General features: G+C 46.0%; 1 protein-coding gene across 4 annotated transcripts in view; it reads right to left on the minus strand.

Annotated features, from left to right (window-relative positions):
* PLPPR1 (phospholipid phosphatase related 1) overlaps positions 1-25393 on the minus strand; it is a 201517-nt gene extending 176124 nt beyond the window's left edge. The window contains exon 1 of one of the 4 annotated variants that reach the window (XM_054032378.1): positions 25364-25393. The gene's annotated coding sequence lies outside the window, so the exon portion shown is untranslated. Of the gene's footprint in view, positions 1-22647; positions 22858-23891; positions 24164-24253; positions 24344-25363 lie in introns of those variants that run through there. The other 3 variants (XM_054032377.1, XM_054032374.1, XM_054032375.1) reach the window with 3 other exon arrangements.
* Positions 25394-25822: the final 429 nt, after the last annotated feature.

Raw genomic sequence — 25822 nt, forward strand, 5'->3', positions numbered from 1 at the left:
TTTCAAATATTTAGTATCATATGTATTTTTGTTATGGGTGACAGAAATTACTCAGAAAGAGAAATGGGAGCTGCCCCTTTAAGAACAAAGTGGGGGCACAGCGCATGAGCTACAGCGGGGGTTAGCATGTCCAGATATGTCGCTGTTGTGAAAGGAGGCTGGCCTGTAGCTCGGCACTGAGGAGGTCTCTGGCTGCTAAAGCGGCAGGTTTGAATCCCCAGAATAAGCACTGGTCTATCTGAAAACCTGACTTTTGTGATTAAGGGTGTAACACAAGCAGCCTTCAATTTCCCTTAAAGTAGGGGGTTGGACAGAATAGAGCAAAGACATTCAAAATGATAGGAGACAATAGCAGAAAAAGCAAGTCCTGCCACAGTTGGGATGAGACCCTGCAATCCATCCTGAATCTTGACTCTGTCAGAAGTCCCGCTAAGTTTACTGAAGTTTACTCAGGCAGACTCCCGTTGACAAGAAATAGGGCCCCTAGTCAAATTATGTTTATGAGCTGGGCTGAAACCCTGTTATGCAATTGATACCGATAGGTGTGAATTCACCCTTCAGTTAACATAACTGTAAGCCCTCCCTAAGACAAAACGAGTGTGTGAGCCCACCCAGGAGCTTTTGCTGAGTACTGTGGGGGTGGTCGGGAGGCAAAATACAAAGAAACTGAAGACAGACATGGCTGAGAAACAGCCTAAAAGGAGCAGCGGACCCTGGAAGACACCTGGTGACAGGTTTTTGGGTCAGCATGCAGGCTGAAAGAAGCACTCTTGATGCTGTGAGCAAAAGACGCTGTTTCCTGCTATTTGATTCAAACTTTGACTAGCTGCTCAGGTCAAAAGGGACAACGTTATATTACACAACGGAAACAATGCAGAATGTTGGCAAAATTCAACCCTGCTAGAAACAAGACACGTGATTAGCCACCCAGCCCCAGTTAGCCAAAAATCAAATTTCAACAGTAGGGCACCTGCCATGCAGACTGCTAGAGCTGGACTGAGAATAAGGCAACTCAGTAGATCAGGTGGGAAGAAAATGGGATGAACACTTAGGAGAGCAAGGATGACGACAACAGGACGGTGAATGAGGAACTGAAACAAGAACATGAAATTGATATTAGAGTGGACAGAGAAAATATAGGCCATCCCCAGCTGTCCACAGAGACGGAAGGAGAGCTTTCCCAAAATTGATCACTAGGCTTGAAAACGGCCAGATTACATTGCCATGTGCCCACAGCCATACACTGGTTGTTTCACTGCCTTTATTTAAAATGCAAAGGACTGACTGGGCAGAACCCTTGCTTTCTTTCCTTCTATTTGCTCAAGGCAGCTTCTTGCACCCCAAAAGGTTCCTCCTTACCTTAATAATGGAACATTTAACATTGGCAGGAGGTGGAGGAGGTCTTAGCCTGCCTCCCAGTCAGTGAATGGGAAGCTTCTGTATCAATCAGCAGTCCTAAGAAAAAGCCAGTCAGGTAGCAAGGAGTCATGATACTGGTCAATGCCAGATCATTCTTCTAATCTGCGTGTAGTGCATAGGATATCACTGAATATGCGATAGGGTTCTGTAGCAGGAGTTGACAATATTAGCATAACGCAAACAATGGCAATAAATGGCCCTTAATAAATTAGCATACAGGTACAAGATACTTCATTTGGTTAATTAGGATTTCTCTCAAGTTTCTAGGTCATTTGCACCAGGCAAAAGGAGCACATCACAGTGTACTGCCGAATAATAGGTGAATAACCAAAATGAACAACCATATCCAAGAGATGAGCAATTAAGTAAGCCAAGTAGTTACCCTCAGAGATTGAGGAGAAAGGTCTACCAGGCTGTTGTAGTAATTTACCACCTGCTATCAAGTCAAAAACAGACTTAAAGCAATGTAACTATGTGTTCTACGGCTCCATTCCCATGCTCTTGTTCCACTTCTGGACCAGCACTGCTGGTGCCAAGAACTCTGAGAGGCTTGGGGCAGGATGCTCAACTGGTGTAAACTGGCACATCTCCACTGAACTCAGCCCTTCATTTCCAACTCAGATCTGCCCCTTCATTTCCAAGGCAGAACTTTTCATTCCAGTCCAGAGGATGAAGTTGGATATTCCAAGGAGACCTGCCTATCACCAGGATGGTAGCAAACCACTTGATTTTGCTTTACTAGCATGCCAACAGAGAAGAAGTGTTCATTGTGAAACCAAATAGGCATGACAAGCACATCAGGTGATTTGTGTTGTAATAAAGGTCTGGAGGTGTCACAGAGCGAGCTTGACAAGAGTAGAAGGCCACACAGAAGCAATCCCAGGAAGGAGAGTGAGAGAAGAACACAGCAGGGATGGTTCATTTTGTGGCCTCAACAGAGAAAAGGGGCAACCTGAGTGGAACAAGTTAGAGCAAAGGAAGGAGACCGACGTAAAGCCCTGCACCACCTAAGGAAAGGAGCGTGAATTTCCTGGCAAAGGCAAGGGAAAACCAGTACAGGATACAGAGGGCTAGATGCTGCTGTCCTTTACATGCAATCAGCAGGGCTGCACTTCCGTGAGAGCAGAGCGCAGCCTTGGTTATTCCATAGAATCTGAATGCAGCTCTGGTTGTAGAAGGAAGAACTTGATTGTCAGCAGAAAATAATATTCGCAAAACTAACCCTCATGGGTCTACCGGAGGAGAAAGGTCAAAGAGTAGGTATTCAGAGATAAAGGGAACTATGACAAGGAGAAGAGATGATCAAAAAATATATAAAGTGCTGAGATATCTTATCCCCTAGTCTTTATCTGAAGAGCACAGACCTTGGAAGGCAGAAACAATTTAGCTGCCAGTGGTTAATATGTCCACATGAAGTATTTGTTCATCTGAGGAACTGCATGACAGCCATGTCCAGCAACAGAACCACTCTGTGTTAACAAAATGGAAGATGTCTCTGCTTCCTAAGAGCATACCCCTGTGCTATGGAGAAACAGGTGGAGAAGGCTGTACCATTCAGAACGTAAAAATATCTAAGCTGGTCCCAAAATACAAAAGCATTTAACCAAAAAACACCTCAAACTCAAAATTGCTTCCAGTTCACAAGGTTCAAACGGATCCATTTTCATTTTTGATCGAATCGAGATGTTATTGGTGTTTTTCAGTTTGGTTATAGACATTTTTCCTTTAAAAAAAAAAAAGCAAAAAATAGTTCCTGTAAGCAAAACGTCTGTGGTTTTGATAATGTCTTTAATAAAGAACAAAGCTGACGTTTTTAATTTTTTGACAATTTCTTTTATTTTTAGAAAGGCCATTTTCTTGACGAATTTATTTTTTTACTACAAAAATTTCAACCCAGTCTTGATGACATCTATAATTGGTTTATAATATTAGCAGAAAACCAGTCATACGCTATCTTGGATCCACATAGCGTTTTAACAAGCAGGTAGTTAAGTGAGATTAACCTTTTTAATTTACAACATTTTACTTACAAGTTGATCATGTATTCTTGTAATTCGGAAAGAGTCACATAAGGCTATTGTGTAGTCATAAAAAGGGGCTAAAAGCATTTCAGGCCAAATCTGTTGTCTCTTTGTTGCATTTTTGATGCTCCTGAGCATGAATGAACGAACAGACGCTTGAAATTCAAAATCTAAACCCCTCAAAGTATTGGCAGACACATGCTTTCTTAAACAACTCCTTCACCTCTAGGTCATTGGGTCACCTCATGATTAAGGTTCTGATCTTGCAAAGATTTAAGCAATGAGTAGCCCCATGAAGGGAATCATGTGCTTAAGCCTTTACAAGATGAGGGCCTAGGTTTGAAGGTTGCTACTATCTGATGGCTGCTTGGGGTCCTACATGGAGTGAGTTACTGGTCTCAGTACAGTTCTAGTAGCTTTCCACACATCACAAAAAAACATCCTCATCACAGCGGTACTGCCCTCCTTTTTGGTTTCAGAGAACCCAAGGACAGGGATGCCTAACTACATCTCACCCCCACAGGTGGGCCCGTAGGGTGAGGCTTATTGGGGATGATCTCATTGGAAAATCTCACCCTACAAATGTCTGCTCTGTAACTGCTCTGTGGATAAATGGAGGATGTCAGTTAGAAACATGGGAATGATGGCTCAGAGCAGTGGCCCATCTAGTCTAATATCTCGTCTGCAACTGTGGCCAGGACCAGATGCTTCAGAGGAAGTTGCTCAAAAACTTGTAAAAGGCCACTAGGGAATAATCTTCCCAGAGCGAAGTTTCTTCCTAACACCAACACACACCCCCAATCAGTGAGGGATTGATTTATGCCCAAAGCGGCTCAGTTTATACCCCTTTCATTGCTGTCAATTTAAAGTCTTTTTAAAAAAACGTTTCCAGTAGGGTTACCATATTTTAAGTGTCCAAAAAGAGGACACCAACTCTGCCCCAGCCCCGCCCCTTCCCCACCCCGCCCGAACTCCGCTGCGTCCCGCGAACATTTGATTCGCGGGAAGCCAGAAGCAGGCAGGCCCCAGGTAAGCTGAGGCTGGGGGGGCGCGAGGAGGCGCGGCCCAGTCCGGCCCCCCTGGCCGAGCAGCTCCCTCCAGCAGCCGGCCGGCCAGCCCAGGCCAAGAGGCTCTGGCCCCGGCGTCTCCCGCCCGGCTCAGGCCCTGGGGCCCCGGCCCCCGGCCAAGCACCGCCAGGCCCGGCCCCCGGCCGAGCACTGCTGGCCCCTCCCTCCCTATTTTCCCGGACATGTCCAGCTTTTTGGGATTTCCTCCCGGACGGGGATTTGAGGTCCAAAAAGCCAGACATGTCCGGGAAAATCTGGACGTACGGTAACCCTAGTTTCCAGTCAAATCTATATCAAACAAAACATCCTCAAGAATTCTGTCAACACTACAGGCCTTCCAACGCATGACTGCGCATTTGAAAACACTCTTATCCTGCTTTTTGGTGGCAGAGAATCTAATTTGGCTTTTATCATCTTTCAGTCAGGTCCTGAGACCAAAGATAAAGCCAGCTGAAATGAAGAGTAAGCTGACAAGAAAAAACAGACAAATACACGCTGATAGTTGGAACAAAATAACCAAAGCTTATAAATTTAGTACGATGCGGGGGGGCCTCTTAAAAAGCCATTCTGTGGTGATGTGTACAACAAAAATGCCTATGAATAAATACTAAGGGATGCACTGTGAATGAGCATAAATGAGATGAAAACATGCACAGAAGTTGAAAAGTGAAATATTTCAGCAATCCTTGGTCCAATCCAGCTCCACTGAACTCAATGGCAAAACATCCACTGACTTCAGTGGAGCAGGAGCAGGTCCTAAATTAATAATCACTTCCTATGCATGACAAAACTCATGTTCAGTGAAAATAATCATGCCTGGTTAGTAAATTCCATGCCAAACACCTGCACAAACTGAGTCAAATGGGAGTTTTGCCATTAACTTCAAGGGGATCCGGATCTGACAAATATTGTGCAACTATGAAAGAGATGCCAATGTAATAAAGAAAAAGTCTCCAAGCACGGCTCCTCCAAACAGGGCCGGCTCTGGCTTCTTGGCCGCACCAAGCAAAAAAAAAAAAAAAACTGGGGCGGCCAGAATGGCAAAGCAAAAAAAAAAAAAACAACAACCCTGCACCGCGGCCAGAGCACGGGTGCACGGGGACTCCCGTTAGCTGCGCTCCCCAGCTAGCGGGGTGGGGGGAGGAGGGGAGAGCAGGGGAGAGAGCGAGAAGGGGGACGGCCAGGGCTTCAGCGGGGTGCTGCCACACGGCCCCTCCCACCGTACCGCCTTCTGGGTGGACTCCACGCCGCTCCGGTCGGCTGGGAGGGAAGGACGCAGGCTGCCCTGCCGGGCTTGCTGCAGGGCGCTCCCCTCCTCCGCGCCGCCACCCCCTACAGGGCGGCCGGGGCAGAACAAAAAAAAAAAGCGTCCGTGCCGCCTAGGATTGGGCAGAATGCCGCCTCGTATAAGTTGCCGCCCCAAGCACCAGCTTGCTCGGCTGGTGCCTGGAGCCGGCCCTGCCTCCGAATCATGGAAGGAAGAAACAACCTCAAAAGGTTTCAGTGTTAGCCGTGTTAGTCTGTATCAGCAAAAAGAACATTAGCCCACGAAAGCTTATGCCCAAATAAATTTGTTAGTCTCTAAGGTGCCACAAGTACGCCTCGTTCTTTTAACCTCAAAAGGCACAATGTATTATCTGAAATACCAGCACTTTATGACGATGCCTTAAATTTTTCAGTTTGTAATTTATTTTCTGTGTCTCTTTTTCATCCTTAGGACTTCACTGATGACCAAGGGTTAGTCAAGGGCCTCTATCAGCAGAGTGGAGATTCCCCTTTGACGAGACAAAAGGTATCTTTGGCTACATCTACACTACGGGGGAGGGGGGGAGGGTTCGATTTAAGATACGCAAATTCAGCTACGTGAATAGCGTAGCTGAATTCGACGTATCGCAGCCGACTTACCCCGCTGTGAGGACGGCGGCAAAATTGACCTCTGCGGCTTCCCGTCGACGGCGCTTACTCCCACCTCCACTGGTGGAGTAAGAGCGTCGATTCGGGGATCAATTGTCGCGTCCTGTCAATCCCCGAGGGGTCGATTTCTACCCACCGATTCAGGCGGGTAGTGTAGACCCAGCCTTTGAAAGAAATAAAGCAACCGACAGTCTGAGTTCCTCTTACCTCATTGCTCAGACTCAGGCCTGGTCCCCACTAAGTCACCAAATCTAGGGTTACCATATTTCAACAAGCAAAAAAGAGGACGGGAGGAGCCCCGCCCTAGCCCCGCCCCTGCCCCTCCCACTTCCCGCCCCCCCAGAACCCCCAACCCTCCCCCCGTTCCTTGTCCCCTGACTGCCCCCTCCTGGGACCCCTGCCCCTAACTGCCCCCCGGGACTCCACTCCCTATCTAAGCCTCCTTGCCTCTTGTCCCCTGACTGCCCCAACCCTTATCCACACCCCCACCCCCAGACAGACCCCTGGGACTCCCACGCCCCATCCAACCACTCCCCACCCCCTGACAGCCCCCCCCAGAACTCCCAACCCATCTAAACCCCTCTGCTCCCTGTCCCCTGACTGCTCCGATCCCTCTCCACACTCCTGCCCCCTGACAGCCCCCCCCAGAACTCCCAACCCATCTAAACCCCTCTGCTCCCTGTCCCCTGACTGCTCCGATCCCTCTCCCCACTCCTGCCCCCTGACAGCTCCCCCCCAGAACTCCCAGCCCCCTACCCCCCGCTCCTTGTCCCCTGACTGCCCCCTCCTGGGACCCCTGCTCCTAACTGCCCTCCAGAACCCCACCCCCTACCTAAGACTCCCTGTTCCTTGTCCCCTAACTGCCCCTCCTAAGACCCCCCCCAACTGCCCCCCAGGACCCTACCCCCTACCTGTACCCTGACTGCCCAAAACTTTCTCCACTCCCCTCCAAAAGCCCCCCCCCGTTTCTTGACTGCCCCCTCCAGAACCTCCCTGTCCCTTCTCCTGCCCCCCCTTACCCTGCTGCTCAGAACAGGGTGTTGGGCTCTGTGCGAGCCGGACACATGGCTGAGCTCCCCTGCACAACACAAAGCCCGGTCCCTGGCCCTGCACAGGGCTGCCGGAGCGGGCTGCAGGAGGAGGAGCTGCCGGCCGGCTCAGAATGCAGGGAGGGGGGGTGGGAGGAGGAAGCTGCTCCGGAGTCCAGCCCGGGACTTTCCTGCAGCCCTCCCAGCCGCTCGCTCTGCCGGGGGAGGGGGAAATCCCGGACATTGTGAGTGCTTTACAAATTCCCCCCGGACGCTATTTTTAGCACACAAAAGGAGGACATGTCCGGGTAAATCCGGACGAATGGTAACCCTACCCAAATCGGACTAAGGTACGCAAATTCAGCTACGTTAATAACGTAGCTGAATTCGAAGTACCTTAGTCCGGACTTACCGCGGTCCAGACGCGGCAGGAAGTCTCCCCCCGTCAATGCCGCGTACTCCTCTCGGCGAGCTGGAGTACCAGCGCCGACTGTGAGCACTTCCGGGATCGATCCGGGATCGATTTATCACGTCTTAACCAGACGCGATAAATCGATCCCAGAACATCGATGGCGTGCCTCCGGACCAGCCGGTAAGTGAAGACTAGGCCTCAGTGAACTAGCAGTTGAGGGACAGGTGAAGACCATTCACACTGGGTGAAATTCTCCCCTATGCAGAGAGGCAGCACATGATCTGTGCATTGGGCCTTTTGTTTTCGGTTTTTATTTTATTTAATTTTTCCTGGGAATTTATCAGTGTTTATTACTACAACAAAAACAGGTGGAAATTGGTGGGGGAAAAATATTCATTTTTCTGGGTAAATATCGGTTTATTTTGGTGAATGGAAGAACAGGGGGAAAGAAGTATTCAGTAGGTTGAATTCCATTCATCAAAGCATTAATGTGGTTTGCTGCAGAACTAAAACAGAACTCAAAACACAATGCCACCTCTGAGTTTAAGAAAACAATAGATCTCTAATCCCCAAATAAAGCTTTTCATTTGAATAAACTGTTTACTGATGTAGACTTAGAACAATTAGCCTATAAATATTTACATTTAATAATTGGACCACACCATTTGCAGCGCATAAACTCAACTTCATCCTTTTCTCCTGTTTTTGTTTTTTTAAAGCTTTCAAATACTTCTTTGAGTTCTGAAACATATTCTGATTCAGATTTTTGTTTAGTGTGTCAGATCTTTAAACTGTTATCTGGTAACAGCTTGAAATGCATCTGTGGTGGGTGTGAGATTCATCAGTACGTTCAGAGGCGCATGTACTTCAGAACTTGTGTGCAGGCTTGTTTGTTTATTGTGTGTATCTTCTAGACTAATCCATAGCCTGACTTCAACAGGCAGCTTTGCAGATACACACAGACTAATGTAAAAAGAACAGGAGTACTTGTGGCACCTTAGAGACTAACAAATTTATTAGAGCATAAGCTTTCGTGGACTACAGCCCACTTCTTCGGATGCATACAGTGGGCTGTAGTCCACGAAAGCTTATGCTCTAATAAATTTGTTAGTCTGTAAGGTGCCACAAGTACTCCTGTTCTTTTTGCGGATACAGACTAATACGGCTGCTACTCAAACAGACTAATGTATTGTCATAATACATATATCTCATGCCATGTATTGTATTTTCTTAATAAAACAAGTTATTTTATATATATTTGAATGATGCAAAAGTAGGGGGAAAATTGGGGGAAAAAAACGAATAATACTTTTTGTAAAACCCAGGATCTTTTCGGTAAAAATCAGTTTAAACTGAAAACAAAGGGGCTTACCTAATTGGGGGGAAGTTGTTGTTTTTCCCCAGGCAGCCCAAGCAGTTCAGGGTTGTGAACTGCTTGGACTGGCTGGAGGAAAAAACCTAAGAGAAGAGAAAAGTGCTGAAAAATTCGAGTGCTCGTTCTGCCACTCCCCTGGGCAGAGATTCTGGAGAACTGGTTCCTCTTCCCCTCAGACCTAAAGAAGAGCTCTGCATAGCTCCAAAGCGTCTCTTTCACCAGCAGAAGTTGGCCCAATAAAAGGTATTACCTCACCCACCTGGTCTCGCCTCTTCCCTCAGTTCAGCAGCAGAGAGCTGCTGGAAGCTTTGAACCGGATCAAAAGCAAACCATTTTAGAAAGCCGGTTCCAGGCTATCGATAAGAAGGCGGAAGCTCTGTTGCTTGAGCTTCCCACAGTAGCTCCTCGATCCTGGAATTACCACCAGGCGTATCTTTACTAACTCCTGTGCATAGCCCAGATTGATTTTTCTACCTCCTTTAGCAACTGTTTGCAGAATCAGGCCCCAAGGGCACATTAACAGTAAATGAAAAAAAAAAGCAAGAGGCAAGATTGGCAAGAGAGCAAATGAATTAAAAAGACTCTAATGAAACAGGGAATGTGGGCTGGTCAGCACTTATAACAATTAGAGAACCAAATCAGATCTACAAATCTTACGAATCTTCCAAATTCCAGTGGGGAGCAAATGGATGGATCTTGGGGAAAATAAAATCCCTGCTCCGCTGGGTCTGAATGTTAAGGATAATCCTGAAGAGTACATGTTGTAAGTAGGGTTTGTGGAAAAAAAAGAAACTGAGAAGGTGAGAGTGGGGCAGAGGATTCTGCAATTGTCATTCTGATCCTTGGTGCAGGAAAATCATGTGATTTATTTTTCTTTGAAATAAAAATACAGGGACAACATTAATTCTTTTCCTGACTGAACCCTGCAACTCAGCAAAGATGGCAAATGTCACATGCAGTTGAGCAGGATGGAATTGACAGAGGGGATTCCATCATTTCCATATCTGGCCAAGCCCTGGGAGATGAACAAAGCTGGTTTGCTCTGGCATGAGTTTTTGACGCTTCTGAAGATTATTGATGAGAAAAAAGAAGCCTGAACACAGCAGGCTAGAGTGTCCTTTTAGCTCATCCCGTATTAGGGACAGTGTGGCCCTGCCCTGCGACAAGGCAGGCCTGGTGCGGGATGAAGCAGATCCCAAAAACCCCATAGAAAGAAGATGAGCAGGTTGCACCATCCTGAAGGCCAGGCTGGAGCAGCGCCAGAGTCATGGCCTCAAGTCATCCCTTCTATCTCCCCCCAAATCCTGAGTAGCCATGCAAGGCCCAGTCATAATCCCTCTTTCCAGATCCTTAAATAGCCCTCATCACCACAGAGCTCAGTGTCTTGGCCCACATTCTGAAACTGAACCACCGTGGAAGGTGAACCTGACCAGTGTGTTTTTCTCTCCTGTAGCTCGAGGCATGCTCTGCTTACGACCCACATTGTTCCGTTTTCTCTTCTCTAATTAATACACAATTTACTGTCCCTAACTCATTTGCCTGCCCTTCCACACACAGTCCACAGACTTCATTCCGCCTTTCCTGTTTCTCTTGTTGTACGCTCTATCATAATAGGGATCTCTGTTACTCCTGTTTCTATTACTTGTGCCAACTAATGTCCTACGATGAAGACAATAAGAGTTAATTCTACTAGCAAGAAGTACATTGTATTCTACCATGTAATGAGTAACTGTTCCTCTTTAGAATAGAAAGCTGAGGGGATGGCAGCTTTTAAACGATAGTTTTGCATTATTTCACAATACATTAACATTTTAAATAGCATGTTGTATGAAACAACTGCAAATAGCGTGCCTGTTCTCTACCAGCTCTAGAATGAAATTCAACACTAGGTCTAAGCTAATAGGGTTTAAATGGCATTTAAAAGGTACCTAGCCCTTCTGCTAGATCTCTGCACAGGGATGAAATCCACCTATCAGACTTAAATGGGATTTAAAGGTAGATACGCCCCGGGGTAAGTTCACAATTTGATATTAAATGCATCTCTGCCCAGACAATTATTCAGCTTCTTAGACAATTTCCATTCCCAAGGAGATCACATTTTTATTGCTGATGATGTTGTTCACCCCTGTCTACAGTCTTTAGAACTGAGGAAGGAATAATTTATCCAGTAACCAACTTTCGCTGACCTCGCTGATGCACAAGCATGTCGTTGGATATTTGAAGCCATCTTGCTGAGTTATATGCTCAAGAATCCAATGATCAGATTAAGTCATCTTTAAGGATGCTGAGATACATCCATCAGAGTGAACCCAGTGGCAGAAGCAGTCTCAATTATATAACCAGAGTGGTGCGGGAGGGGAGACTTTTTAAGATAAATGAAACCTGACTTTATAAAGGGACGGGAAACACTAATAACATAAGAAAACATCAGTTATCTAAGGGTATGTCTTCACTACCGGCCAGATCGGCGGGCAGCAATCGATCCAGCGGGGATCAATTTATCACTTCTAGTCTAAATGCGATAAATCGATCTCTGAGCGCTCTCCCGTCGACTCCTGTACTCCAGCTCGGCGAGAGGCGCAGGCAGAGTCAACTCACTAGGTCTAAGTACGTCGACTTCAGCTACGTTATTCACATAGCTGAAGTTGCGTAACTTAGATCGATTCAAACTCCTCCCCCTCCTCCCCCCCCCCCCCCAGTGTAGACCAGGCCTTAGAAAAACTTCCTGTCAGGGTTGATAAGCACTGGAATACGTTGCTTAGGGACGTTGTGGAATCTCCATCACTGGAGGTTTTAAGAGTAGGTTAGACAAACACCTGCCAGGGATGGTCTAGATCAGCGGTTCTCAAAGTTTAACAACCTGAGGACCCCCATTTTGATTTTAAAAATTTTGGGGACCCGCAAGTCCCCCCACTCAGCCCTTGCCCCGCCACCTTCCCCAAGGCCATATCCCTGCCCCGCCCCTTCTTTGAGGCCCCGTCCCCCACTCACTCCATCCACCCTCCCCACCCTCACTCACTTTCACCAGGCTGTGACAGAGGGTTGGGGTGCAAGAGGGGGTGAGGGGTGTGGGCTCTGGGAGGGAGTTTGGGTGCGGGAGGGGGTGGGAGTGCGGGCTCTGGGAGAGAGTTTGGGGATGGGACAGGGGGAGGGGTGTAAGCTCTGGGAGGGAGGGAGCTTGGGTGCACATCCCTCTGGCAGCGGCTACTAGGCGGGGGTGGGGAGTGGGCAGTTCCTGGCCAATGGGAGCTGTGGAGTTGCCGCTTGGGGCGGGGGCAGCACGCGGAGACCCTCTGCCCTCCCCTGGGGCCTCAGGGATGTGTTGGACCCTTCCGGGAGCGGCGCGAAGCCAGGGCAGGTAAGAAGCCTGCCTTCGCCACTCTGCACTGCCAGACTTTTAGTGTGCAGGAGGCGCTGGGAGGGAGGGGAAGGAGTTGATCAGCGGGGCCCAGGGACCTTCTGGGGTACCCGGTCCCCAGTTTGAGAAACATTGGTCTAGATAATACTTAGTCCTGATTTGAGTGCAGGGAACTGCACTATGAGACCTCTTGAGGTCCCTTCCAGCCCTACAATTCTATGATATTACTGAAACAAACACGGGCGTGTTAAGCAAGGAAAGTTCTGAACAATGAACTCATTAAAAAAAACAAACCTGTCCCCCAGCAGGATCAGCATTAGTCAAATAGAAATGTTAATTAAAAACTAACACTTAGGATGAGCTTTAAACATACACAATCAATTCTCAAAATATTTAACAAACAAAGCCCCAATTTAATCAAAAATACCATTATTGACAAGTTGACAAAGCAAAGCCGGGCCTGGGATGCCAACAGTATAAAGCTCTCAATTTAGCAGCTGCATATCATCTTCACACTATTTTACTATGAATTAAGCTTATTTATGCTCCTTCCTCGGCCCTCAATATTACTCTGGAATTTCACAGCAACCCAAGGGACAGACATGGAACATAAAGACAAAGGCCCGTCTATGGAAGATGGCAGCTTACCTACATTCATGTGTTCAGATGCTACCAGCATGACGGACTGACTCACCACTAACCACAAATGTTTTCTAAGGCAGCTTGTCAGTTCATGCCCTCTTAGGCCCAACTCTGCTAACTAAGTTGAGGTATGTTGACATACGTCTAGCCTTGGACACAGATGAATAATATAAATCCCAAAGTCCTGTCAGAAAATATTCAGACTAAGATAAACTGCCTTATGCCCTTATCAAGAAAACACACCATGTATTGTGCTTATACCCTCCACCAAGTCATGTTGTCAAACCTGAAATGGAACACAAAGCACTCGTCATTTGATAAATAATGAAGTAGGCAGTGTAATTAATTTTTCTGGATGTTCTGTAAGTGCTGATCAGGCTGCATGAGATTATTGAATGGGATCCTGCTACAAATGGGTTAGCTGATCCCATAATGGCTTATTTCCACCCCTTCTTCTTAGAACACACCGTCAATATTGCTTCCAAAAAGATGGGTTTTAGACTGGGTGGGCTACTCTTAACTGCAGATCTTTATATACTGAAAAATGCAGATTTACAAGGCAGTACATGCAAATCTATCAATGCTGGGAACATATCAGCAAGCCTATTTACATTTTCCTTGGTCTAAACAATACACAGTAAAGCCTTTTGCCCATGTTTTGTAACAAACATAGCATGAACTATAGAGGGACAAGTATCAAAGGGGTAGCCGTGTTAGTCTGGATCTGTAAAAGCAGCAGAGTCCTGAGGCACCTTATAGACTAACAAACGTAGAGGAGCATGAGCTTTCGTGGGTGAATACCCACTTCTTCACAGATCCATTGATTCATCGATTCCAAAATCAGAAGGGACCATTGTGAGCCAGTCTGATGTAATGTGTACTTGGGTTTGTCATTCTGGCATAGCTGACATGCATTTTCAAGATTGTACTGCTGGGCAAAATGAGCTCCAGTGTTTCTAGGAACAAGTGTGTTCCCTGCTAAAAATCAAACATTCCGTTCAAAAGCCTCTGTGTAATGGCAGAACAGTCTCGGCTCTACATTCTATTCCCATATGTAACAAGTTCTATGAACATGATACACAACCATTAAAATCTTTTGGAGGGATTGCATTTGTCCATCATCCATTTCCTACTCATTCAACTGCTTCTCTGTTGAGCCCCAAGTTGCCTGCTTCCCTTTCTGCTGAGAGAAGAAAATGTACCAGTAGGAGTTAGCAGTGCGACCTGGCTGGCCATAACAAATGGTCATTATGAGTTCTAAATCACTACATTTTTACTAGACACGCGAGACCACCTAGAAAGACCTGATCATGGAATTTCAACTAATGAACACAAATAGATACAAATCAAATAGCGGGGGTCATGGTACATCTTCTAGGGTCTCTTGTCTCTTCGTACTGTCTCAAGAACCCCATATCAACTATTGCTCCAGAGATCAAAAAGTCAAGAGCGCAACCCTCTCTGCTAAACTCAGGAGACAGGAGTGGCACTGACAGTATGTAACAAACATATTTCATACATCCTGGCCAGATGATGCAAGTTCTGTACAATTCACTTTCACTATCCCTGAATTTAACCTAATGATAGACTGTGGGTGGGCTCAGGTGCTGTATTAGATATGTGCATGATGTCTGTCCTACACTGGGTTGGCAGGATAGATGCATGTGGCCATAAGCCATTTCTCAATAAAGAATGATCAAGTCTGAGTGGGACATCAGATCTCTCATTCGCTTTCCTTTCAACTGCCTGTGCCCTTATCTAACATTAGATGTCAGAAGTTCTCCACATTATTTCTCAAATACATGGGTCACTGGCTTCATGTATTGTGTGGGCATGAGAGTGGAAGCAGATGTACTGAATTTGGCAACCTTATATGCATGATGGCCTCTCTTTAGTCACTGCGGTGACAATGCTCATGTTGACTCCCTGCCACTGAATCTTTCAGAGGTGTGACAGTTGCCATGTGGGTGCAGTCCCCAACCCACAACCTACTGCGAATGCTGGAGGTGCCGTGGAATCCTGCTATGAGCTCCTTCATTTCTGGAGCTCGGTCCTTAACACACTGTATGACACTGCAGCCACAAAGCTGAGACAGATGCAGGTGATATCTCCCCAAATCTTACTCGGAGTGGCTGTGGCAAATAGTCTCAAGGCACACAGTAGGGCAGATATAGGCTACAGCCCTTTTGTTTGCCTTAGCTCAGGCATCAGGAAGCTATGGCTTTCCTGAATTGTGCTTTTATTCTGTTGATCTCGGAAGAGACGTTGATAATCATGAAAACCCATGAAGGGCAGGTAAACTGTATGTTGGCCCATCTCCTCGTGCCTCTTTAAATAAAATTAAATGCATGCTCAAGATGCCAGAGGTGTAGTGATGCAACATTGTGAAACTTCAGCAATCTGTGGCTTATACTTCCACAGGGGAGACCTGTACTTCCCTAGAGTAAAGACAGTGCCAGAATGATTCCGTTGGAGACTGGTGTCTTTTCATCCAGAAGCTCAAGTACAATATGAACAGCAGCAGTAAATAATTCCCCCCCCCCCCGCCCAGATCTGTCTCAGCCTGGACCTTGAAGAAGCAGCTCTGAGGATGAAAGGCTGCACAGTTCATAGATTCCAAGATGAGACGGGATCATCTAGTCTGACCTCCTGCGTAACACAGGGCATTGAACTTCCCCAAAATAATTCCTTTAGGAAAACATCCAATCTCAATTTAAAAATTGACAGTGATCAACCTTATGCAAAACCAGCCCTTGTCCTCTCTGACATGAAAGGTGCCAACTCATGGCAGGTTTTATGATGCAGATATTGGTCTACTAGCAACTGAAACCATCAACTCATACTGTAAGGGTGACCTAACACCAATTAGATGTTCACTTGCAGTTAGTTCTTGGCAACCTGGTCCACATTCCAACTGGTGACCCAGAGTAGAAAGACTCTGTAGCTTATTAAAAATCTCAATCTGTCTTAGAAATCCCCTGTGGCACATAAGGAAGATGTGCAATTGGCCTCATTTTAAATGTGCACATATATTTCCTGCTCTGCCTGCAGAATTCTGAGCACTTAAATTGAAAAAAGAAATACAGCAGGGAGGAATTCATCAGTGGTAAAATGCCCAGAAATGCCAACAGATGTGATTCTTATAATGAAGCAAATGGCACCGGTTTTGCTTTGCATTATGGTGATCTTCTTAGAGTGACTGAATTTTTCACACTTTACTCTATTATGCTGACACTTTTGGTTGTTGAAGCTGGCATCGTATTTTATGAGTGGGCACGAGGCCAGTTTAACAGGTAGGAATGAGTAGAAGCATGCCAGAGAACCAGCATTAGGTTTGATCTGTTAGCGACCAGCTTCCGGCAGGAGAATATCAGAACAGCTTCTCTAACTGTTTTTGTGCAGATATGTTATTTCCGCTCCAGGTCAATTCTGGATTACATTTAAAAATGGCAAACACGTCTTGCCCCACTGACTCTGATTGGTGGCTTGCAGGGAAGAAAAGATGTATTGTGTTACGATGAGTCTCCATCCCTCTACTTCTCCTCTCCTTCCCCATAAACAGCTCTCCATCGGAGTCCCCAGAAATCCTGGCATACATAATTTCATAAAACCCAGCCAAGTTTCCTACTGAATACCTTAGCCAGCTACAAAAGAGAGAGCTATAATTTCCCTTTGGTTTAAACTTTGCAGGAGGCCCATGTACAATCAATGCAGAAGAGGGGCTCAACAAGTAGAAAAATCAGTTACTGTACAAGATACAAAATGCAAATAGAAAAGCAATTACTGAACAAACAGAATAAATTATTGTACTTGTGGAAAACAAATGTACTTCATGTTTTCTGTGACAATGTTACAAATGTGGGTGACAGAAGCATGCAGTGGAATGTGAATGTGATGCAATGTCCTTACACAGTTAGGTGCAGTTACTGAATATGGCCCCACTTAGACAAGCTGCTCTGGGTGGGCAGAGTCCCCTTGACTTCAATGGGGCTTCAAACGGGAATAAACATTTGCTCACTTGGAATCGCTTGCAGGAACCATCATGGATGAAATTCAGCCCAGTGCAGAGTCTAGCACAAGGCTTATGTACCACCTAAACCTCGCTCAAAATAGGGTTAGATGGGACTGAAGTGGCACATGGACCTTGTGATAAGTCTAATCTCCTACGCATTTTTTTAAATGATCACATTCTTCTAAAGCAAAGATGGTAAACTAGGAGTCAGTGTACTGCACCCCAGCCCCCTTGTGTTTGTCATTTTACTTTAGGAATTTGGCAAACTGTATCTTTGCCAGTAATAATAGGTGCTACTAATATTTCTCCTCCGTGGGAGATCTTTCTGAGCAAGGCCTGCAGGAACTGGCCCTCATATGTTTTCTTTGCTTGTTACATCATTGCAAAGAGGAAACAAAGATTGAAAGAGATGTCTTAAGTTTGAAGGGTTATTCAAACAATTGGTTTGAAAGAATGTCGGAAGAACAGCAATTTAGCCACCCTGCCTGCTGTAAGTAAAAGTGACATCTAAAACCAAACAGAAACCTTTCCTTTAGTCCACAGAAATCATGGTTAACTTTTATCAGAAATATAAAAAGAGACATAAACCTTGCAGATAGAATTCTATTTGTTAGTGCTGGTGTGAACTGTAAGGTCTTGCATTTATTCCATTTCTTGGGCCCCTAGAGAGGGTGCATTAGATAGATGATTAGTACACTTGTGCATGGGGGTCTGCCTGGAAGCTACTTCTAGGGTTGACTAGGAGATGAGAATAATGATGGAGCACTAAGCTTGTGGGATAACTGATCAAACCTCTGTCTATTACATTTTGTTCTCTCCCCCTTTCCAGCTAATTATATCTTCAATCACTTCTTCTGTATTATTTTTAATGTAACCCGAAGGATCTCAGCTGTACATGACAAATCAGAAACTATAATAAGATGCCCTACATATTGCACTAGCAAAGCTCCATACTTCTTAATATAAATATGCTTATTGCCATAAGCCCCATTTGAATAAAGAAAATTACCTTGTCTCTCGGGGGAAGCACTGGAAGATGGGATAAATATAAGGCATGTATTTATGAAAAATAAAAGCTACATACACATTTTAGAATATCACAAGAACCTGAGTGTTTCCCCCCCCCAATGGCTGTGCGTTGCTGCACTTCATCATTATAGATGTCTGAGGAAGCCACAAGCAAAAGGTTCAATCTTGCATTTTCATGGAGGCACAGGGTGCACTGAACTATGTCTATATCTTTATGCTGCGTAGCAGGAGACACCAAGGAATGAGCCAATTAAAACAGGGACTGATTCCAGTTTATACAGAGGCTGTTTTGCATCACTCTACGAATGGAAAACAGCCTCAGGATACGAATTTTAAGCATTCCAAAAGGGAATCAATGGATGAATATTTGAGGGAATGGTACCTAATAACTGATAAGCAACCCAAACAATCCTTCAGAGAAACGAGCGATGGAAGGCCAAGTCTTTTAAGCCTTACTCACATGAATTAACATCCTACTGGTGTGAATAGAGATCATTCATGGGAATAAGAGTTGTAGGATCAAAACATTTAACTGAAAACTTTCACACACACAAACAAATATATAAAATCTTCAGAATTAGTACAGCTGTAGTTTCAGCAACGTTCCGAAGGCAAGATCTTGGAGAGAGACACAGCACACGTTTATGATAAATACCATTGCACTCCCAGGGCTAATCAAAGACAATGAACATCCTGTATAAAACATGTAACTACGTATATATACAGAATATATAAACAAGTTGTTGCACCAGTTTCACACTGAAGCAATAATACATGCAACATTTAAAAAATGCAAGAAAATCCTCCCCAGATGGATAGGCATAAAAAGATATTGAAATCTAAGGGAGTTTTGGACATGCAAAGAATGCAGGAGTGAGTCTACAGGTATTGTACAGTATTCATACCCAGATTCTACAGTCCTTGCACAGACAAAACTCCCATTAGAGAGTCAATGGAAGCTTTGCCTATGCCTAGATTTCAATATTGGGTTTACAGAATACGGGATGTAGACAGATAGAGAGCCAGGTCCTGCAAGTAACTGAACACCCTGTTTCCATTGAATTCTACGAGACTTGAAGGACCTCATAGGATTAGGACCACTATGAGATACAATGGGCCAAATTCTAAAAGACGCTAAGCCTGGGTCTCCCATCAAAGTAAATGGGACAAATCTTGGATTCATTCCTCATTGAATCAGATGGGACTTTTACCTGAATAAGGACTGAATAAAAACGGAGCAAGAGGACTTCGAGATTTGACCTAAGGGAAGTTGAATGTCCTCTCACTTTTAGGACGTGACCACCTTGTTCTCACACTACACAACACCACTGGCTTCATTAGGTTTGCATGACTATAAATGAGAACAGAATTTAATTCTCTTCCGGGTTACTCTTGACATGACCCAGAAGAGGAAGCTCAAGTGCTTTATAATGTCACCAGAATCTCAGAATTGTTCCTTGTTTTACTGCTGTTATTCTCAAAAAAATGTATGGTCCTTAGGGGGAAAAATAAGTATAATCTTGAAGGTATTTCCCTTGAAAAACATTCTCTCACAGAAAAAGCAATGTGGACTCTCTATCCTCCTCTGCTGGATTTTGAAAGATATTTGCTTCCCTTCCCTCTCTCCTGTCCCCCAAACTTTCTTTCAGTAGAAAATGAAATCAGAACTGATCTCCACATTTAGTAAACTAAGATTCTATTCAGATGGCAAAGTAGGAGATGCTGAGTTTTTAAATGCACATTTTATAAAGCAATTCTAATCATTACTAATGTGGTTTCTGAATACTTTCTGTACATTCATGGGTGAAATACAGCATGAATGTTTGACAATAAAAATGAACTATATGCAATTGATTAATTTTGGCACACTACTTTAAGAGCCCAATTCTACAGTTCTGTGAAAGAGGACCCTTACATCTCAGAGAGCTCCACTAGGGTCAATGGACTCAGTGTGAGGATCCAATTCTGTGAGAACCGTGCAAGATTGGGCCCATAGAGTGCTATATAATTGCTAAATATTATTATCGATATTGCTATTTTATTAGTTACAGGGAAAACTCATGAAAACCAGACCTTTGTAACTGGGAAATCTCTAACCAGGGGAATACCTAAACTAAAAAAAAAATTCTACTTGATTCTGTAACAACATCACAGCTCGTTGTTATGGAAATGCTTGAGATTTCACAAATTTCCACATCCAGACTCTTGCTGCTGGATGAAGTAGAAAGGAGGGAAAAAGAGCTGAGAGACAGAAATTATAAAAAAAAAAAAAAATCTTGGATGACTAGCAAAGCTAGGAAAGAAAATTAGGGAATAATACATGAAAAGCTAACAGAGTTATGGTGTGATTACATGTATTTTCAAACCCCTCCTTCTCTTAGTATGGAAGCTCCTCTTTGACTGATCTCCCGACTCATTTCTAAATATTTCCTAACTGCCACAGATAGAGAAACTGGCTTCGTATCTGTGATAGTCACAAAAGGCTCTTCGTTCAGTCAATGTGTCCTGGCTGAATGTAGTTCCCTACCAGCTGCTCTTTCCTCTTAGACCTTGTCTCTGCTGGGACACAGTGCCACATTAGAAAGCGTGCTCACAAAGATATTTCAACAAGCATGATGTTCAATACAATTTTGCCCAGAGAGTCAACACATTTTTAAACACCACTGTCCATGTCCACACTAAGGGCAAAATGGTGTTGAATGTCGTTCTAGCTAAAACGGGTTGGTTAACATGCTTTCCGATACCATACTTTTCCCCAGTTTAGGCAAAAAGCAGATCATCGGCTGGTGTAAAGTCATCGGCAGAAGGAGAGTTTAGAGCAGCTGAGTTCTGGACTCTGCTAGCCCAGAACTCAAATTCAGATCCCCCTGCTGTACAGTTAATTCATACTTTTCTATGTTCATGCACTCTAAAGACGCCTGGGGCTTCTCGACAGTCACCTTTTGCCTTTACAGAAATGGAAAGAAATACAACAAAGAAATTAAGTTATTAAAGGAGATAGGAAACTTCATGGTAATAATTTCAGGCTAGATTGGGCCTTTAAAGTCAGTTGTGAGCCAAGGGCAGGAGTGCGGAGAAGGAAATGTACTCAGGAATAATTCCCCCAGAGCTCCTCTTTCCCAATGCAGGAACTGAGTATGCTGCATCAGACCTTTACAGAAGATAGCACACTCCCGTCCCCTTTCTGCCTAGACGGCAGTGCTGGACAGCCTGTCAGGCAAAGCCATATGCAGTCTGTCTGTCCAATGCAACCATCCCCAAGATCTACACCGGGACCCCATACTCTGCTGTATAGGACCAGGGCACAATTATGTCCACCATAAGTATTTCTAAAGCACCTATCCAGTGGGACTTGCACACCATTCCCTAAAATTAGAAGGAAATAAGTTCCCTCAAGGAGGAGAGGTGAAAAAAATCCCATCTGTCCCCACACAGAGTGAAGGTTTTTACAATGTTCAGGGCCCAGTTCTGCATTCCCCGCACATTAAAGCCAATGAGAGTTTTGGCTATGCAAGAGATGCAGGATCAGGTCCATTGTGACACGTGGAGTGAATGTTAAACATGGGATTTAGGATGGTGGTGGTCTCTGTTTTGACATTTATTTTGAGGATTTGGGTTATCCATTATATACTGCCACAATGTGTGGTATGTTCCAACATGTGAAACAGACATCTGTTGCAAGGGAACAACCTGGGAAGAAACAGGTGGGGGAAATACAGGAATAGAAACACGGTATTCACTGCTCACACGCACCCCCCTTCCTCTCTGTGGGCCAAATCCACCCCTTCTCTTCTGAAGAAGGTAACCCACTTCTTTTCCTTCCACTGCAGGAGCCGGGTAGTTTCTTCCCATCATCAGAAGTATTCCCTTCACACATTGTCCCATTTAAAAGAGAAATTGGGCCAGATCCTCAGCAGATGTCAATCAGAATACACCTCTACCCTGATATAACGCTGTCCTTGGGAGCCAAAAAAATCTTACCGCGTTATAGGTGAAACCGCATTATATCGAACTTGCTTTGATCCGCTGGAGTGCGCAGCCCCACCCCCTCGGAGCGCTGCTTTACCACGTTATATCCGAATTCGTGTTATATCGGGTCGCTTTATATCGGGGTAGAGGTGTAGTTCCATTCAAGTCAGTGGCGTGACATCCATTCACACCAGTTGAGGATCTGGCTTTAGGCACTGAAACCTTTTCTACTGACAGGGCACTACCATGGTTCCCAAGGAGGAAAACATCTTGGGGATCATCTCTACAAATACAGGTATTTACATTCCGTAAGCGCCACTCCCTTATCAAAATGTGTTGTCTTCACAGGCATCTTAAAGATATGGAGGAAATATCAGCTCGCTTTTTCTACTGATACTCACAGAAGTAGAAGGCGAAGATAAGGAAAACGGCAGCCCAGTCCTCAGTAAAGTGGGGAAAGTGTCCCCAGTATATGCCACGCTCTCACACATCCCCTTCCATCATAAGAATAAAGACACATCCAGCACCAGCTCATTTTGCCTCTAGGAGAGATTTCAGCTCCTTTCATCTCCTGGAGTTGATTTCAACATGCCTCTCAATAACTCATCATTCATGCCCATTAGTGACCGAAGCGTCACCTCGGCTGTTTGTGGTACATGCACAGAAAGAGCAACCATCAAAACAATGACACCCCTTCCCCACCCCCCTGCTCCCCAGCTCTTCTGTTGAATACAGCACACAGGTCACTTTTTAATCTGCTGGTGAGGCGTAGGATGGAGTCCCTGGGGCTGTGACGGAGCAGCAGGGAGTGGAGTGTCATGTCCCAGCTGCATATGTGAATCCCCTCATCCCATCAAAATACAGCCCAATGTCTACTTGAGAAAGCAATCCACCCACACAGATCTTAACACGGAGAGACAGAGAACCACATGTATCAGCAGCACGGGGCTGCAAACATATATACACAGAGAAACAACCGACACATAAACACACAAAGAAATACACAAATGCACACATGCATCTAGCCTGTCTCACTGCTTGTGTCACTCATACCCCCCCACACACACACACACAAATCACACACGCACACACGGAGTAACACAAACAGACCCACAACACACATACACACAAAGAAATATACATGCAAAGGCAACCAAGATACACCCCCACCCTCCCCAAACACAGCCACACAGAGAGAACTAGACATGGCAAATATTTACATGCATGCAAATCCAAACTCCCATATCCCCACCCACACAAACAAACCCTTCTGTGTCCTTCCACAGCCAACCTCAGAATCACCCCAGACCCAATTACCGAGCCCCCTTTGTCCCCACATGAAAGGGAATAAAAAAAATTAAAAGTTTGCTGTTGCGAAAGCAGGCGGGGGCTGCACCCTGACAGGTGAGGAATTAAAGGAACCCCCCATCCTTACCCCCAAATCTGCCTCCAGACTAGGGTGACCCGATGTCCCGATTTTGTAGGGACAGTCCCGATTTTTAGGTCTTTTTCTTACATAGGCTCCTATTACCCCCGTCCCAATTTTTCACATTTGCTGGCTGGCCACCCTACTCAAGCCGGTGCATCCCAGCGGCCCCCCGGCCGCCTGCAGCCCTGCAAAAGGAGCGAGCAGCCCCTGACTCACCTCGGGTACAGCCTCCCCTCGGTCTCTTTCTTGCCGGGGCTGCCCAGCTAGGAGTAGCGATAGCCCGGCAGCCCGCTGCCCGCAGCCCCGCTCCCCAGCCAAGGCATGGTGACCGCGGGGCGCCGGGGAGCGCCGCCCGCTCGCCTGGCTGGCTGATGGGGCCGGGAGGGAGGGCGCTACTGGGGTGATTCCTGCCCCTCCCTCGCCCCGCTCGCCTGCCGCTGCCGCTGCCCACGGGCCAGGCGCCTCTGTGTGTTTAACACAAGGACCAGCCGGCCGGGCAGGAGCGCGCAGGCGCAGGGGAGGGGACCCCCTAAGCGCTCGCTCCGGAGTGGGGAAGGCTCCCGGGGCTTCCCACCTACCCTGAGCGCAGAGAGCGGGGGGGGGCTGGCCCCTGCCAGAGCCCCCTCCAGCCCCGAGCACGGCTCCGGAGCCCGCTTCGCCTCTCCCCTGCCTCCAGCACCTTCCCTTTGCCTCGCAGGCAGCCCGGGAGCAACGCCGGGGAAACCCCTCCCTGCTTCTCCCCGGGCCCGGCTTGCACCGTGCAGTGCCCAGCTATCCTCCTCCCTCTGCCCCTTTCCCGGGTGGGGGCTGGCAAGGTCCTTGGCGGGGCTTAATTTGTAATGAAAGAGGCGCAGAGGCTCAAGCAATTTTTTTTTTTTACTTTCATAACTGACGTGGCAAGCCCAGAGGTGCCGGGGCTCGGAACTGGGGTGACCAGATGTCCCGATTTTATAGGGACAGTCCCGATATTTGGGGCTTTTTCTTATATAGGCTCCTATTACCCCCCCACCCTCGTCCCGATTTTTCACACTTACTATCTGGTCACCCTACTCGGAACCGCCAAGCCCAGAGTTGCCAGGGCTAGGAACCGCCAAGCCCCCAGCCCAAATTAAGCACTGGGTCCTTGGCTAAATCCTGGCTACGGTGAGGCTTGACTGAATTCGATTTCGATGGTTGACAGATCATATCGATGTTAGTTTTTAAGCAATTTCACACCCACACCGATTTTTATTGATGTATATGTTCACAGTGGTGGGACGTCGGGGGGCGGGGAGGCGTCAGACAATGCACAATGGTCAGACAATAACTATCAAATAACCGTTGAGTTGCAAAAAGTGCTAACTGACAATGCAGTGTCAATGGCACATGTCAAAATATACCAAGGAATTAGCCTTAAATCAAAGTCTAAACTCTCAAACAGCATTGTTCTTGCTTTGCCTGTCTATTATGGAGGGACATATTTTTTCGTCAATTTGTGCAGGTACAGTGAAATCGACATTTACCAGTAAAAATCGAATCCTCACAAGCTGATCTATAGCACCATATTTATTATAGGCAGTGTTGCAGCTATCCTGGCTCCCCCGCCCAATCAGTGGGGTTTCACAAGTACAAAATATAGCCAGGCAGCAACGCTGGGGAGCAAATGGAGCGTGGAATTATCCCCAAATGATCCAGGAGTGAAAACTTACTGTTTGGAGCCTTGATCCTGCAAGCAGATCTTGCCTGTGTGTTGGCTGGACCCATGTGTAGCCCCTATCACAGTCAATGCCTGCATGGAATTCAGTGAAGGTTCAGGGCCAATCATTGTAACTGGCATACAGATAAAAGGTGCCGGGCACTTTACTGAGTCTTTATAATGCATAGGACAATCAGGGCCACAATCAGTGTTATTGACCATGATATTTCCCAGGGTTTGCAGAGTTGGATTTTATTGTAATAGATATAAAGGCACCAATCCTGTAAGTCCTTTTTAACATGAGTAACACTTACTCATACAAAAAAGTCCTATTGAATGAAGCCCGTGGGACAGTTCGCCTGAATCAAAGATGGCAAGACTCAGCTCTGGTCAAGTGTAGGTAGTCTCTTGGTCTATCTAAGGCCGTGATCAAGTGTCTTGATGTTTTTGGTCTTTTGGCCTCGAGATGAAA

This window comes from Malaclemys terrapin, chromosome 6 (genome assembly GCF_027887155.1).
Source record: "Malaclemys terrapin pileata isolate rMalTer1 chromosome 6, rMalTer1.hap1, whole genome shotgun sequence".
Classification (NCBI taxonomy): Eukaryota; Metazoa; Chordata; order Testudines; family Emydidae; genus Malaclemys; species Malaclemys terrapin.